Consider the following 18,481-nt stretch of genomic DNA (forward strand, 5'->3'; position numbering starts at 1 on the left):
GAAGAGGCACTGAAGCTAATACACCATGAATGCCTATTGAATACCAAAGAGACCAAAGTGGTCTATAAAAAAGACCAAACGAAGAATAAAAAAGAGATATGGCAAGGCAAAGTATTACATGGCTAGTACACACACACACACACACACACACACACAAAACTAGCAGGCAAAGCAGATAACAACAGACCTGGCAATGACTAAGCAGGAAAGTTGAAGAAAGAGACAGAGGGTCTCATTCTGGCTGCATAAGACCAAGCCCTCAGAACAAATGCATACAAAGCCAGAATTGAGAAGACAGCAACAGACAGCAAATGCCATCTCTGCAAAGAAGCTGAAGAAACAGTGGACTACCTAGTTAGCTGCTGCAAGAAGATCACACAGACTGACTACAGATAATGGCATGACAAAGTAGCAACAATGGTGCATTGGAATATCTGCAAGAAATACCTTTTGCCTGAAAGCAAGAACTGGTGGGACCACAAAACAAAGTAATAGAAAATGAAGAAGCTAAAGTGCTCTGGGACTTTAATTCAAACAGACAAGCACCTGCCACACAACACCTCAGACTTAACAATTGTTGACAAGAAAGACAAAACAGTCTGGATAGTGGACATTGCAATACCTGAAGACAGCAGAATAGAAGAGAAAATACTGGAGAAAATCACAAGATACAAAGACCTGCAAATAGAAATAAGACAACTGTGGCAAAAAGAAAAGAGCAAATATAATACCAATAGTAATAGGTGCCTCAGGTGTGATCCCAAAACATCTGGAGCACCACTTGAACACCATCAGCATTGATAAAATCATCATCCATCAATTTCCAAAGGCAGCTTTACTTGGAACAGCTTATATCCTGTGACAGTACCTTTAACACCACCAAACAACATCTGCCTATCCCAGGTCCTTTGGAAGGACTTGATAGGTGGATAGAAATGCTAAATCCAGTCCAAACATCTGGCTGACTGTGCGATCAATGATAATAAATACTAATAAGCCTACAATTTCCTGGGGACACCAGAAAAACACCCCAGTTGTGCTCCTTCTATCCTCCTATGTTTGGAGAATCTCATTATTTATGGTGTGAGCACTACTGGTCTACCATTGTAATTCCAACCAGTGCCTGTTCTTCTTCTTAATCTTCAGGCTATTTCCATCCTTCTCTTGGTCAAATTCAGGAGGTCAAACATTTCAGATCAGCCTTAGTGACAACGTATTCACTATTTATACCAGTTTATCTCTTTACCTTTAGGGTATGGTCCTCTCTATACTTCTCTATTATATTTCTAGTAAATATGTGTTCCACAAGAGAATTACCAAGAAGATGGAATAAAAATGAGCAGTCAGCACTACAGTTGGATTGAATTGGCTTTTCTTTTCTGTGTTGGCTTTTGAAAAATAGTGTGGGATTTCAGTGGTGTAAATTGTCATACATTTTTCAAGACTGAATTCAGCAAGGTTTTGACCCCCTGCCCTGACATCCCCATGAATCCAGCAGGAGGTGAACTCAACACTGGAGTCAAAACTCTGGGGCATAATTGTTTAATGTTTTACCATGTTATACTCAGCATTGCTACAAGATAAAACTACTGTTAATCAACTGCCTATGAATCTTTCAACATTGTTTAGGGATTGTCTACATACATTTGACAACTAGACTAATTAATCTCTATTTAAATTCAAATTAAGGGAATTAATAATTCCTATACATTTATTACTTCAAGGTAAGCCTGAATATAATTTTGATTAATGCCTAATGACTCTGCTTTTCCTTTCTTGTTTTTAAAGCTTCAAAGAGGTACTTTGGATAATCTTGGGCATGATGTCTGATGCAGGAGGAAAAACAAAATAATAAATTAGGGGATGCAGTCATGCAATCCTTTGTGTTTTTCTGGCTGGGGCTTTGTGTGTCTAGGATCCCCCCCCCCCAGTTTTGCTTCACAAATTTGAGATATACCTTTCTACAATGTATGTATTTTTGGTGGCAATTTCTATAAAATCCTCAAGTTGTACTTTTTTCCCACACACAACAATCTCAATTTTTTCCTGACATTCATTGTTGCAGTTTTACAGAACTTTCTTAAAAATCATACCTTGCCAGCTATGATGAATGCCAACAAACTCAGATAATGCTGCCTTGCCATGATGGTGCCCACTTGGTGCATTGTGGCTTTTCAATTATGGATTTCTCTTATCCTTAGAATAATGCCCACTTGGTGTATCAGAAACATAAGATCACCATACAGGGTTTCTAATTCAGTTCTGAAGGTAATTGTCTGAGATCACCTAGACAGATAAGGCAAAATGATTACATGTTTTGGGACAGCTAGCTGGGAACTATGAGAAATGTAGCTTAACAATTCAAGAGGGCACCAACTTGGGAAAGGCACAAAGTTTTTCCTTTTGATGACAATGTATGGAAACAAATGGTAGTTACTTAAAACACCCTCCATTTCTGCCATAGCATCTGGACAAACCACTGTCAATAGCTTTTGGCTATACAGCTAGCTCACTATTGCTAATCAGTCTTAATTCACTTGTTTGTGATTCATAGGGGCCCGTTTCTGCTAAGTACCCAGTGAAGAAATGAAAGGGTGGAAATATATTCAAAATAGAAGAAATATGTTTATTATTATTATTTAATGGACAATTTTATTTTTCATGATGGACATTTAACATTAACAGATGCCTCCTTAAACTCTCAAGGAATGGACTTCTCAAAATTCTGATAAACTGTAAAATCACAATGAAATCCACTGGGTGCTTTTTGTACAAACAGAATCCAATAAAATTGCTGTGGCTAGCATCCATATATCCATAGCTATAGTATAACCGTCAGAATTTATGGGAGCAAATGTTTTGACTTACAAGCAGCCATAAGACAGGATTGTGCAGATTGTGTTCTTCAAGGAAACATCATAAAAGATAGAATTTTATTTACATCTATGTGAATGTAGCATGACTTAAATAACATATTGTTAAATAGCCCAAAATGACCATTTTATCCATCTTTTCCATTACATTGCATCACATAATTTTACTATTTGTCATAAATTCTGTTTTTCTTTGACCCCTACTTCTCCTCTACTATGACAGGATTCTTTATGAAATTTTCAATGTAAATATAAGTTATTTTGAAAATACTACCAATACTGGTGTTTCCACTTTCATCTGTAAATCATTCATTGCTCAGCTATTTAGTCATAGAGCTAAACTTGAAAATTTCCTTCCTTCCTTCCTTCCTTCCTTCCTTCCTTCCTTCCTTCCTTCCTTCCTTCCTTCCTTCCTTCCTTCCTTCCTTCCTTCCTTCCTTCCTTCCTTCCTTCTTAGCTTTTACTGTGCTGAAGATTCATTTTAGATGTTAATGGTTAACATTTTGGCCTGGGAGCAGGGGTCATTCAGGTTCTATTCTATGACTTTGGGCCAGTAACTCTCTCACAGCTCATAGAGTCGGGGAAAAATAGGAGGGGCCAGTATGTATGCTTCCTTGAGTTCCTGAAAGAAAGGTGGGTATAATTCTAATAAATAAATACAAAGATATCATGAAACACTTTCTAGAATCTGTGGCTGCTTTTTCATTTCTCAAGATGAGACCTGATATTTTTATGTTCCTTCCCCCCACTTAACTGGTCCACCATAACATATGGCACTTTCTTGTAACTTCAACCCATTATTCCATGCCCTGCTGTCTAGGTGAAGAAAAAGTCCTAAACTTTTCTATGGGACATCCTTTCAAGTATTTTGAGATTTCTATTACATCCCCCTTCAGGCTTTTCTTCTCAAGGCTAAGTATAACCAGCTCTTTCAAGGTCTCTTTATAATAGGACTTAGTTTCCAGACTCTCCACCCCCCTCCTTGCTCTTTTCTGAATATGTTCCAATTTGTTTGAATCTTTCTTAAATTGTGGTGCCCTAAATTGGATAAAGTGCTTAAAGTGGGTACTGAACAATGCAGAATGAAGTAGAGTGATTACTTCCTATGATTTGCGAAACATATTTTTGGTGTAAATTCATTCAGTCACATAAAACCAGTAGTATCCTTTCTCTTTATGTACAGTCTATTATTTATGGGCTAAGAACTTTGAGGAAGAGAAGATATGAAACCATATTGCCATCATATTATGTCAAAAGGAAATGTCCTTTGCTCAGATTCAATATGAAAGTAATTTAAAAAAGAAATGAAGTTATTTCCTTTAGGAGAGATCATAGACTGATTTTTAATTGTCTGAACCTAACCCATGACATATAAATAAATTTGCTACATAGATGCAATATGCAAATACACACATATACACACACAGACATACACACACATGTTGGACTAGGAGTGGGAGAACCAGGTTCTAGTCCTCCATTAGGCAGGGAAGCTGGCTGAGTGACTTTGAACCACGGGAGGGCACACTTATACTTAGGAGAAACATATGGCAATATTTTAATATATGAGAACCGAACTATTCTTTTTATTTAAATATTAGGCTATTTGATAAATTATTTTCCTTACTGGATCACATTTAAAATATTTCTGTTGTTGTTTTCATGTGATATATGTTTTAAAATTATTCTGACAATCAGCTCATTTTAGGGGGATTCAAAATTATAATGGAATGTGAGAAAAAATGCCGCTGAAGGAACACAATTAAGAAATCTGTTTTGAAGATACAGTGGTGCAGTGGAAATGGTTTTTGTTGGGAGGTGAAATATCATGTTCTCAAATACTGAGATATAGGTTTATTGGTTTTTTGATAGAAAACACATCTCTTGTAAAACTGTCTCTGGTAAATCAGACAGTAACATGAAATTGAAGGTTTAGGTTTCTCTTTGGGTATCTGTGTGTGTGCATGTTATTCCTAGCATTCAAGATAACTTTTTCCATTGTATCTGGCTTCTATTATGAATTTTGTCTGCTTGGTATTGCTAAGTTGACTGTACAAATAAGTAAATTCTGTAATAACAAGGCACATTCTCCCTTGACCTCTGAAGTTTTTGGTGCTGAACCATGTTCTTCTTTATAAAAATTATACGTACAACCTACCTTCATTTTATTTTGGTCTCCCTGAAATATAAGGTTAATAATAATAAGTTGGCAGAGTCGATATTTCAGAAGAATAGGAATAGTTATAATCAAACTAATAGTAAGCCTGCAGCTAACCTTGGTTCCTGGTGGCTACATCCATGCAGTTTTCTTGACATTGTTACAGAAGTGGTTTGACATTTCTTTCCATTTCTACCTTCCAGCGTGTTGTTTTAAATTTCCCATTCTAGTGAACAGTATTGGAGTTCCCAGATAGTTCCTGTCCATTGCTAACCTCGGTCAAGTCTGCTTAGCTTCTGAGATCAGCCAAGACTGGTTAATTTCTTTCACCTGCTGAAGCACTTCAATCATAGACACTTTATATCAGTGTTTTTCAAATTTGGGAACTTTAAGATGTGTGGACCCAGAATTCTGGGAGTTGAAGTCCACACATCTTAAAGTTCCCAAGTTTGAAAAACACTGCTCTATATTAACTAAAATGAATATATTAATATTTGTCAATAGCTGACATTAAGGAGATATATGGAAGTTATAGAAAAAATTAGATAGAGTAAATTGGTTCCAACTGCAGCTTCAAAAAATTATATATGGTATTTGAACAACTATTTTATTAGGTTCCCAGCATTATATGATGGTTCATTTAAGAATGAGGAGTTTGAAGAAGTTATAAGGCCTCTGTATTACTGTCAATTATATCCTTTGAAGAAATATGACATAAATTATATTCACAATAATGTTATGCCCCTGTGTCCTAAATCACCAGACTTTAATTGTGGTGGAAGAGCATTAAATATTAAAGGCAAGAGAACAATTAGCTAAAACAATCATGTTTGGGTCAGATGTTTAGATAATGAAATATCCGTGTCAGGAAGACATTTCACAAAGTGGGTGCTCTAGTAGAACCTATATAAACTTTACGTTTTTGCCACTATATTTGGGTATGATGGAAAAGAAACTGCTCTTTTATGTTATATTTTAATAGTAATTGATAATTTGCCACATTTTATATACAGTATCTTTTAACCTAGAGTTTTACAATCACTCAGAATAGCTTACATTTATGAAACAAAAACAGTAATATAAAAACAAAAACAAAGGCTCAGCAGCAAATCATTCAGAGCACATTGGAATGACTCAGTTTTAATGCAATAAATATCTGATTTTCCAAGGAAGAGGCACAGCTGTGCCGCAGCTAAGCTGGAAAAAAATAGCTTTTGCCCTAGCTTAATGTCCACATACGGATTCTCCCACCCTGTTTTTCAGAATGCGTTGGTTAAGAACACAGTGACAAATTTCAGATTTCCCTACAGCTCCAATAAATTTGCCCTAAACTTTACACTATTTCAGAATTTAAATGGTTCACTTGACATTTTTGGAGCCAAAGCTTATACCAACTTGCCAAAATTCAGAAGAAGAGGAGACAATAATGGGAGAGGAAGAAGGCAAAAGAAGAGAAGAACTTTGCTTACTTTTGAGTTTAGCTCACTTAGAGGAACAAATTGGATCTTTTGGCTATTGGGCCTCCTAGGGTTCCTCTACCTCTTATTGTGTTGTAAACCATACACATTGGGATGAGGGCTAGTAGGTGATTACATTTCTTGGCAGGGCTGAATAGCTGCATGAATCTCTGCATGATCCTCTGAATGATGTATGAAATCTGTTCTGAAACAGGAAGTGAAATTGTATGCCCTTATTTCAAAATGCCTTTCCAAAGTATGCCCTGGAAAATTCTGCAGGCACACACATCTTGTGAGTATATGTGTGTTCTAAAACTCCTTCATGTGTCATCAGCAGACTCATCAACAGCCTTTTATTGTTACCTTAAACCCATTCCATCTTTCACTGAAAAAACAATACAGCAAACCACCCCAGGCTATCAGTACATAAAAAAAATAATGTGAATATAGATATTCATTCTAAGCTATAACTTCCCCCTTGTACTTATACACGCAACTCATTCTTCTTGTGTGGTTTCTTTGACTTGGGAATTAATGTTTGTTACATTTTTATTACCTTGGTTCTTCTTGGGATGATTTCAGTCACTTTCTTCAGCTGATGGATATATGGAGTTTAACCCAAGGGAAGCCATCATCTTTCCTCTTAGAAATTATTACTTTCTTCATTGTTGGTGTCATTTTGAAAATATCTTTGTGCCTTACAATTAATCTTTATGCATGTTTTTAAATATCTGAGAATCTCTTTTGATCAAGTGGAAACATGCAGCATTTGAGTCATGGAGCATCTGCTGTCAAAGGCAGAATTAGGAATTGAAAAAAAATGAACACTTTTATGACATGATAGCAGTGTATATTTTACCCCAATTTATAATCAAAAGGGATTAATAGCAAGACCATGAGAATTATGGGGAAATATTAAAGGAACTGAATATTAGCCTTGAAAAAGCACAAGTATATGAATATGTCAATGAAATGTGTAATCAAACTCAGAAATCATTGCACATATATGGTATCCAATAGAAAGTGTCACACACAAGCTCCCTTTGGCAATATAAACTGTTCAGACAACAAGTAGCAGTCAAATCATTTATAACCTATGCAACAATATGTCATATAGATTATAATGATAGAAGAACATACACTGACCCTCAGAGTAAAGCATGCAAAATTCTCTCTAATATGCTTCATAAACATACTGACTCGTTATTTTATTATCCATTAATCAATGTTTTATGTCATTTGTATTTTAGCTCTTAAGCCACACTACAATATTCATTCTTTCATAGTGCGTTAATCCCATTCTGCTTACAACAGCCTTCCTCAGCATTTATTAATTTAATAGTTTGCTGTTGTTTTAGTGCCCTTTAATAAAAGGTTTTCAAGACTGGTTACAAATAATAAAACACAGTGCTCAGTTTCTGTTTGGGGAGGCCCTGGGGCAAAGATGTTTCTAAGGAGATGCCACCATAGGCTCTTTCTCTCCTCTTTCTTAACACTGTTGCAATGTCCAATTACTTCCCTTTTCTCTTGTGCTCGGTAAACCCAGGTTTCAGAGCTAATAATGGCTTCTTCTGGTTTCCCTCACTATTTGCTCATGGAGGACAATTAAATACTATGGAGGAGCAGGAGGGCCATGAGGCTCTAGAGATAGTCAGTGGTTACCCACCTGAGATGAGAAAATGGACAGTTCCTCAAAATGGCAGCCCCTTGTCTTGATAAAAAAAAAAAAAAAAAGAATTTATGTTTTATTGGAACATTACAAACACATTTGATGGCTTCAAAAGACTAAGCTAGCAGCCTCCTCTTTCAGGCGAATCCTCACCTTGCTAGCCATTTCCCACTCTTAGAAACTAAGCTATGTATGTCAGCTTTCCTATCTTGGACTCCCTAAGCTAACCTGTTACAGATATTATGACATCATTGGATAAAATTCAGATGTTCGTTCAGATGATTTCTGAATGAGATGGTAGAAGGACATCCTTTGTTTCACTTAGACAGTAAAGTATCTTGAATCCACACCACAATGTATGAAATTGGCTGGTACAAATCACTTGATTCAACAGGCTCCTGGCTTAATTATACTCATTTTAACATGAAGCTGTATTATCTAATTTGTAATTATAATCCTTTCCATTAGGATGTCTTCATCATTTGAGAAACATATTGAAGGAGAACTTTTTATATTACCTTTTTATACAATGTATAAAACAGCAGAAGCTAATAAAACTCAAGTTAAATCAAAATGTTACTATAAAATAAATATAGGTAGGAAACTTTTTTTTTTTTTTGCAGAAAGTGCTCATTTAGAACACTCAAATTACATTTCTTATATATGGAAATGCAGCATGACATGTCTGGTTCAAAATTATCAGTCTGATAACTGTACTGCGATATCCTAAGCATCTATCTTCAATACAATATTCATCTTTTCTTAATCTTAATCTTAATCTTAATCTTACTACATCACTTAGCTGAGAAATATTACAGCCAGCCTAAAGGTGCCCGTTATGATTCATAGATCTGAGGGTGGCCCTTGATTCTATTCCACAAGAATGACTCTGGAAGAAATTAGCTAGTACAATGAGAGACCATTGTCTTCTCAGGCTAATAATGCTATTACATCATGGCACAACCACTCAAGTTAAGGCTAATATCCTTGGTGATTTAACTGAACCCATCTTCACTAACAAAGGTTAACACATATCCTTGCCCCACTATTATTCAATTAATTACATTAACAATATTGTTGAGATGTTTGCTAAGCCAGAATTTCATCCTCCCTCTCTTGCCCAACCCCCCATCTCTATTCTCCTTTATGCTGATGATGTAGCCATACTATCTGTAACCCAAGTAGGCCTTCAAAGATGCCTTAAACCTTTACCGTTCTACTGCTCTAGAAAACACCTTGAAATAAACTACTCTAAAGCAAAAGTATTGATATTCTCTAGGAAATGCTTTAAGGCCCCAATTAGATGGATGTTCAATGGCAAATTCATCCAGCAGGTAAAAACCTTTAAATATCTAAGTGCCTATTTTCAATCTTCTACCTGCTGGTCTATTGAAACTAGAAAGCTTCTAGTAAAAGCCCCAAAAGCATCCCTTGCTAGAGCTAAATTTGCAAGTCAGTTTGATAATAATTATGTCCTAGCAGCTATTAAGCTATTTAAAGGCAAAGTTTTATGCTGTATTGTGCTCAGCTATATATTTATAAGGAGTCTCCTAGTTTAAAAGCAATGCAATCAAACCTCTTGAAATATTATTATGAGTTCCTTATTCAACTTCTAGTATTCTAACATGGCTGGAATTAGGTTGCATTTTCCTAGGGGCTCGATTAAGACATTGCCATCTTAGATTTTGGCAAGTCTATTGGGGAACTTCTTTGGTCCATCTCACCTTGCTAGATAGGTTCTCTTTTTCCTTAAGAAGACAAATTAATGATGATTTGGCATACTGAGGTCTTACCTTATCAGCACTACCTGCTTTGAGACTTGATAAAACTCTGGATGAATTGAAGCAGAGAATTTTGAATTTAGATATCCAGATTGACAGAACTAATGTTTCCCGTCCCTTTTATAGCACAAATGCTCCTCCTCCCTGGACTATTCCTAGATATGTCTTTAACATCTTATCTGCTCCTCATAGGAGACTATTTACATTGGCACAAATTGGGACTCTACCCATTAGGGCAACAACTGTAGATATATAAGTCTCCCATATAAAAGACGAACTTGCTTTTGTTCAGACACAGAGGTAGAATCTGCCTCACATGTGCTATTAAAATGTCTGTTGTACACCTAATGGCAATCAAATGTAATGCTTCCAATTGTTAACAACTCTAATTCCATTCTGATTTTGATTTGAATCTCCAAAAGAATCATTCTAATATTCCAGTACTTGAAAATAACAGACAGAATACTTTGGTGAATAAGGGATTATGAAAATTGCATTGTCCCATCTAGGTTAGGTGTCAGTGTTAGATTTGAAATAGATATTGAAAGCATAATTAATTTGGATTGCCTCTAGATGTATTTAATAATTTGATTACTGAATAATTAAAATTGTTCAGAATCATCTAGGATAGGTATTTATTCAAACTAATATTGTTTTCAAACCTTATGTAAGCTCACTATTTCATCACTCAAAATCATGAAGAAAAACATAATATATCACATGGTTCCTTAGATTTTTAAGTGGCATTCCAAGTTCCAAACAAAGAAGTATCCTTTTATCAAAAGAACGACAAAGAATCTTTACCTGGTTTTTTTTTAGACAGATTGTAGTGGAATTTCAAGAGCTATAGTCCCACTGATAAGGAATATCTGTGCCAAACTTCAGACAGATAGGTTGATGAGTTTCATGCCAAAGGAAAGGATATGATAAAGTATGATGAGGCCTTTTCTTGAATATGATGGAACTGATGGCTGGAGGTTGAGATAGAATGATTAACTCCTTTTTCTTTCCTATAAAATAAATCAGCACTAGGCTAGGTCAAAAGGCACTTCAGAAGACATGGCCGAAGGATGGGAAGCTACACAGAAGGAAACAAGTGGTGAAACTAAGGATTCTTTTCTCAATCACAAAATTTGTCTATCTCCCAGGACAAGAGTGTTGTGGTGGCAAGAATCACTTTCTTTACAAGCATACCTATTAATTACCGAATCCAGTACTTCTCCCTGTCTTCCCCACTAAATGATGAAAAGACTGTAGGTTACTGTCCTGGTTCCCTTCATAGAACAACCAAGCTCCAAGAAACACAACAATGGAATTCAATCAGAATAGGGCAAATTCAGACCTGCCCATTCAGTCTAAATAAATGAATCAATCCATCTCATCTCGTACTCTAGGCTTAGACTGTCTCTAAAGCAAACTCCTAACTTCCACCTTAGCAAGAAGCTCTGTAACTATCAAAAACTTGCCTAACATACACCATAGGATTTTTGTTAGAGGGATAAAATTAGGACAGCCCTTAATGTATGCTGTCTTCATCTCTCTGAGAAAAAGCAGAAGATAAATGCAATAAATACAGTAAAGTAGTATTAGCTTTTCTTTATAACATCCACATGCCTCTAAACCCATTATATTCATGCTTCCCTAAATCTTGTCACCTTATTTACCTCTATCTCACACCCCCCCCAAAAGTCCCTTTTCCCAATAAAGTTCCTAACTTCAGAGCTCAAAATGCATACTGAAGCCATTATCTCTCTGGATATGGAATTCAAATCCATTACAAAATTCTCCTCCCTTGCAGAAATTAATTCCATAATCAGTGCTTTGGTTTGGAAGGAAAGATGCTTGGCATCAACTTGTACAACACCTCTGACAACTTTTTTCTCACTTATTAAAAGCACCTCTTGAGGCTTATGATTTCCTGGTGCCCTTGGCACAAAAAGCCATTAGCTCTTTCCATCTGAGCCACAAAAGTCAGATTCACAGTCTGTTCCTCAGTTCAATTTTTCTTTCTATTCCAACTTGCTTTCCTTGGCGCTGTTTTCTCCATGCCTCCCTGGGCAAGTGAAAAGTATTTCTTTCTGTGAGAGTGTTATCCATATCAAACCATTTGGCTTGAGAATCAGTGTCACTTCCTCCAATGTTCCCCTATTATCTTTTTCATGATTGAAAATCTGAATGCTGTTTCACTGTTATTGTCATATTACATTGTGTCATTCTCTAAAATTTGCTAACAGTAGGAACAAATCCCTAAGTGGTTTAAAAAGAGTTCAGTTACAACATGTTTCCTCCTGAGATTTGAATGGCGCCCACCCTACTGGTATTTCAAAGGGCCCTGAAGACATGGCTCTTCGCCCAAACCTTTGACAAAGACAGTTGATGCCTCTTTCTTTCCTTGTTCCCCTCTGGGATTGTTTTCTTTGCCATCATTGTTACTTTGTCTTCTGCTGTTTTGTGGTTTTTGTATTGTTCTTTGTTTTTAAATGTTTTTGACAATATAACCACCCAGTAAACCACCCAGAGTCACTGGGAGTCAGGCAGCATATACATCATCATCATGATCATGATCATGATCATGATCATGATCATCATCAGGAGGAGGAGGAGGAGGAGGAGGAGGAGGAGGAGGAGAAGAAGAAGAAGAAGAAGAAGCCGCCAGAATTGAGAAGACAGCAACAGACAGCAAATGCCACCTCTGCAAAGAAGCTGAAAAAACAGTGGAACAACCACCTAGTTAGCTGCTGCAAGAAGACCTCACAGACTGACTACAAACAATGGCATGACAAAGTAGCAGCAACGGTGCATTGGAATATCTGCAAGAAATACCATTTGCCTGCAAGCAAGAACTGGTGGGACCACAAAACAGACAAAGTAATAGAAAATGAAGAAGCTAAAGTGCTCTGGGACTTTAGAATTCAAACAGACAAGCATGTGCCACACAACACCCCAGACTTAACAACTGTTGATAAGAAAGACAAAACAGTTTGGATAGTGGACATTGCAATATCTGGAGACAGCAGAATAGAAGAGAAAGAACTGGAGAAAATCACAAAATATAAAGACCTGCAAATAGAAGTAGAACAACTATGGCAAAAGAAAGCAAAGATAGTACCAATAGCTATAGGCCTCTTAGGTGCAAACCCAAAACCTCTGGAACACCACATGAAGACCGTTGGCTTCAACAAAATCTCCATCAGTCAATTGCAAAAAGCAGCTTTACTTGGAACAGCTTATATCCTGCAACAATATCTTTAACACCATCAAAGAACAACATCTGCCTATCCCAGGTCCTTGGAAAGGACTTGATAGGTGAATAAAAATGCCAAATACAGCCTAAACTTCTGGATGACTGTGTGACCAGCCATAATAATAATTATGTGCAGGGCAAGTATATTTACCTACTTCATATGCTGTATAAAGGCTGTGGTCACATCCATAACAAAATGGGGTTGAGGAGTATGTGATTGAATATGCTGTGGGAATCACTCATTCATTCATTCATTCATTCATTCATTCATTCATTCATTCATTCATTCATTCATTCATTCATTCATTCAGCCAGCCAGCCAGCCAGCCAGCCAGCCAGCCAGCCAGCCAGCCAGCCAGCCAGCCAGCCAGCCAGCCAGCCAGCCAGCCATTCAGTTAAAGAACTTTTATGGCTGCCTATCTCACACAGTGATCCTAGGCAGCTCACAGCAACCAACTAGCTAGACTAGGCTAAAATGGGAATGAATAGTTTGTGACTGAGTATGCGATGGGAACCTAGCCATGACCTTAGCAAGGTGAATGAACTAGCCCATTATATTAAGCCACAAGGTGGCTTACTTGTCTGTCTATGGTCATATTATGTGAACACCATAATTGTGTGCATTTTGTTAAACCTAATACTGCCACATCCTCTGAGAGGTGAGTACTTATTTTCCTAAAATTGACAACATGAATTATTTCAACCTGATGGATAATGTTTTATTTTGGTTTTATTCTGTGACTCAGAAATACATTCTGCAGTTTGGTTTTGTTTGACTTCCACTGGGAGCTTCTGGTATTTTTGCAGTATTTGCTTCTGTTTACAGGTTATTAGATTTGGGAGGCAGGATTATCTCATTCAGTTTTCTGAGCTTTCATCCTGCTCCTTCACGCTAGCCATGCCATCTATGATTCCCATTTGCACCACAATTTTCCTAGATGCCTTGCATGTCACTTCCAACCTTGCTACAGCATCTGAATAGGAATTTTACCTTATTAGATGTCAGGATTGTGTGAAGAATTACAACACAACTCCAATTTGTATTTTGCCTCACAACATAAAAGGGTACAGGCGGGCACATATGAGGAACAGAGGAACCAGAAATAGGATGTTTGGCCATTTCCCTTTACCTGCTTTGAATCCTTATCTTGTATTCTCAGGAAGTTATGGATAGGGCTTATAAAGGATATGGCAAGGAACAAAACAAATATCTTCCCCTCCTCTACCCATTCCATTCTGGGGTTTTCATTTCTCACCTTCAGCACCTCCAGAAGGTCACTTCTATCAACTGCCCTGTAGGCAAGATGCTGGAAGTTTCTTTCTTTGTTGTCAAGCCACTGGATAAGTATTCATGAATGGCAAGATAGAAATCTTTGAAATAATAAACAAAAAATGTGCTATGACCACCGAGATTGGTCCCCTTTTTAAAACAAAAAAGGAGATAAGGTTGGACTTACAGATACAAATATAGATAATTGTCCTCTTGACTATATTCATATCCTCACATACGCCCCCTTGCTCCCTATTCTCTATTATCTCATTTGGCTCCAATCAACTGAATATACTACTTGAATTCATAATGAAAAGGAAGCAATATTATGTTCCAATGCAAAGACATCTGCAAGGGGAGGTTAATGATATCAAAATGGTGGGGACGCCTAGGGGATAAAAGTCCTGCCCCTTTTCAATGTGTCTTGCATGCGCTGCGTGCACATAATGTCCAGGGCTTTGATCGCCCAGTCACACCCCACACTTTGATGTTGCTAATGCCTCTTTGAGGATGCTTCTCCTCCTATGAGCTCTTCATCACATTTCCATGCAGGCCTACATCTTCTCATGCCTTGTTTAGGATAAGGAATGACCCTAAGCTCTTAGCCTTTGAGAGGACCTGAAAAACTATTTTATTCCACACAGTGTTCAGCACTGCTTTAATGAATTAGATTAGATTGACTGATGGTTATTTTTAACAGTTGTTATAATGCTTATTGTAAACCAGCTACAGTCCTTTGTGGAAGTGGGCAGTCTATAAATAAGTGCACAAATAAACAAATGAATAGATCCTCAAAATTCAGTGGGATTTGTTCCCATATAAATAACTAGAAGATGGAAGCCATGTATTTACTTTACTCCCAAATATTCAGAATGCTCTGTAAATGGATTACAAAAGAGGAAGGAAGCTATAAAATGCAAAAGCATAAGATATAATGCTACTTTGAAGAGTCACAGAATAAAACCAAAATAAAACATCAGGTTGAAATAATTCATGTTGTCAATTTTAGGAAAATAACCCATTTAGATTTTGAAAGGTAATAAACTTGCATGCAATGAAATGCAAGTAATACCTGACATTTTAAAAGCATTGATGTACATATTATTTTAGGTGGGTTCTCCCCCGCCCCCCGGGAAATGCATGAATGTAAGAGTTCCTGTAAAAGTGCATGAATTGAAGAAATTAGGAGAAGTAAGAATGGCTTACTTTCTAAATCTGTAGGGCTCAGTGTTGTTAGGAAGTCTTGATATACTCTTACCAAGGATTCTAACCCCATTTCTACTCACAAGCGATGAAATTAATTGATGTCTCTCATCTAGATTATAGAACTCAGCATATTCTTAAAAGGACTCAGCATATTCTTAAAAGTACTCTGCATAGACAGCCTTTGTCATGATACACATCTTGGAATGGAGAATAAAGTGAGTTTTTAAAATTGCAGTCCCATAAAAACATTCTTCCTCTTATCTACTCTATTGTTTCTCAAAATACAATGGGCCAAAGATTGGTGTCAAATCTCTTCTTTAAATATTTACCCTGAGATCATATTTACATGATCTGCCGCACTCCAGATGCGCTGAGATTGTACAACTCACAGAATTCCCAGTCGTCACAGCCATTGTTCATGTTGACTAGAAGCTCGAGGTATTTTATTCATAACATATCTGAAGGCTGCCGTCTCCTGGTTTCTGCGGAGCTTGCTTCATGTCATTTCATGTAGGGTAGTACTGTTGACTTTATTTAAGATCTAAGGAGGCATAAGCCTTCAGCTCCAAGCAAGGTCACTTTGATCCTATATACATTTAGTATCAAAACACGGATGTACACTATATCACTGACCAGCATTCAAAGTGACCAGAAAACCACAGCTGGCTGGGGTCTGCTGGGTTATCTGGTGCAGCGCTGATAAGTAAGTAAGCCAAGCCTGGCTTAGTATTTTGTGATCCACATTCTTCATCTGCTGGAGCAAAAATGTTTCCATCACTCTGCTTTCGAGCCAGCATGAATGTCCCTTTCCTTTTGCAAATCACTTCTGGAATGCTATTAGTCTCCATTCTATTATCTCCATCTGTGTAATTTGATTAACTGATTATTGTTTTTAAAGTGGCAGCTAGAAAGAGATAAAGAGCCCATTAATCAATAAATGACAAGTTCTCAAACAGAGGCATTTATTGATTCTTATCTTCACTTTGCCTGGGCAATAGATTTAATTATACTTACTACAGTCCATTTGCTTGGGGGAGGGATTCTGCGTGCAAATATAAAGAGAAAAAAGAAAAAATGTACATCAGCTTTGTAGGCCTATTAAGTCATATTACTTTTAAAACAATTTATTCCTTCAGGCTAGAAAACGTATTTTGGATATTCTTCTGTTTATCACCTTGGCAGTGTTAAATGCCTCACTGCTTTAAAACACCCCCTATAAAAGCTAATTTCCCCTTCAGCAGGTAGTATTAGACCCGACAGTAACATCTAGAGAACTATAAAATAAAACAAAATAATGAATGAAATCTACGACAGGAATAAGTCCAACGCAGTCACCAGAACACTGTTTATGTTTTCCTTTTGCTTAGCCAGGATCATATATTGTACGGATTTTATGTGTTTCAGATATTATTGTTTCAAAAATGGTCTGCATATATGAATATGAAGAATATATATGTAAATGAAAGCCAGGATCTGATTTCATCTGAAATAAGTCACTGAAAATAGGCTCCTCTTTCTTTAAGAATCCCCTTTTTTTCTGAGAAATAGAGTATAGGGGAATTGCATGGGTTACAGTTGCTATATCAGGCTTTGCTTCAAGCAGACAGCGCTTTTCCCCTTCTGCTAGCTGTCTCCCTCTATTACTCTGTCCTTTTTTACACATACAGCACACATGTACACATACTGGGCATATACACACATGTACAACCACATAAACACATAGATACATAGATACATACATACATATGTACCATCAGACAGGGCAGGACAAAAGCCCCCACCAGCAGAAGCACCCGATATCAGCCCTTTGAGGTCACCAAGGCTAAGAAAGGGAAGCAGTATGGACTTCAGAAATGCTCTTTATTGTGGCAGTGTAGAATAACAGAATCTTGAAAGCCTATCAGAGTTTCTCTCTACCCCATCTTATAACAAACAATATCAAGGCAGGGTTATTATGAGTTTTTCTCTCATACTTTCTTCTTTCTCAAGTATAAGTAATTTGTTCTCCTCCCTTAATGGTTTGTTGCTCCCTGCTCTCTTCCCAAGGCCAGGTCTATGTTCCTCCATACTAGACTACATGAGGAGAAGGAAGAGGAAAAGCTAGCTAGTGGAGGCCATGAGAAAAGAGGCAAGATGAAACAGAAGACAGCTGAGGTGGCACTTACTGATCTTAGGGCAGCCAAATGTCCTGCCAGTACTCTGTCTATTCATGCCCAGGTTCACCAGCACTTTTGCCATAATGCAGAAATGTGTGTCAGAAAGTGAACAGAACATTACGTTACAAGGACTCTGATGGGTGGAAAGCTATATCGACAAATATCACAAGTCAAACATTTACTCATCACATTGGTTTTACACAACCACAGGGATTACCATGGCATGAAACTGTTATGCACTTAAAATACAGAGGAGAATTACCAATACCTAAACTACAATACATGTAAAACCAATTCACATAATCCTTCCCTGTTTTGGAAGCCAAAGGCCTGTGCATTAGCTACATTGGGCTTCATACTGGGATAATGACAGGCGGCACAGATATTTTACCTTTTCCCACTCTCCAGTGCAACTATCACTTCGTCAAGATGGGCTCTGGATTTTTTGTTTTATGTGACTACTCGAGGTCCAGGCAGGAGCCAGGCAGTCTATTAATACCTCCTATAATGTAGGCTGGAAAAAGCCTGATAGATCTACCTGAAGGAGGATTCACATCTGTATCGCCACAAGTATAAACCACTGCAGTGCACTTTGCCGAGGGCTGCCTTTGAAGTCCATGTGTAAACTGCAGTTGGTGGAAAATGCAGTAGCACAGACATTGGTGGG

At 37.3% G+C, this 18,481-nt stretch overlaps 1 pseudogene; it reads left to right on the forward strand.

The window, feature by feature from the left end:
- Positions 1-13,190, forward strand: part of LOC148217131 (uncharacterized) — a 92,536-nt pseudogene extending 79,346 nt beyond the window's left edge.
- The last annotated feature ends 5,291 nt before the right edge of the window (positions 13,191-18,481 follow it).

Source organism: Python bivittatus, unplaced genomic scaffold (assembly GCF_059951505.1).
Source record: "Python bivittatus isolate LINGU-HERP-01145 unplaced genomic scaffold, Pbiv_v1 ctg000020_np1212, whole genome shotgun sequence".
NCBI classification, from domain to species: domain Eukaryota; kingdom Metazoa; phylum Chordata; class Lepidosauria; order Squamata; family Pythonidae; genus Python; species Python bivittatus.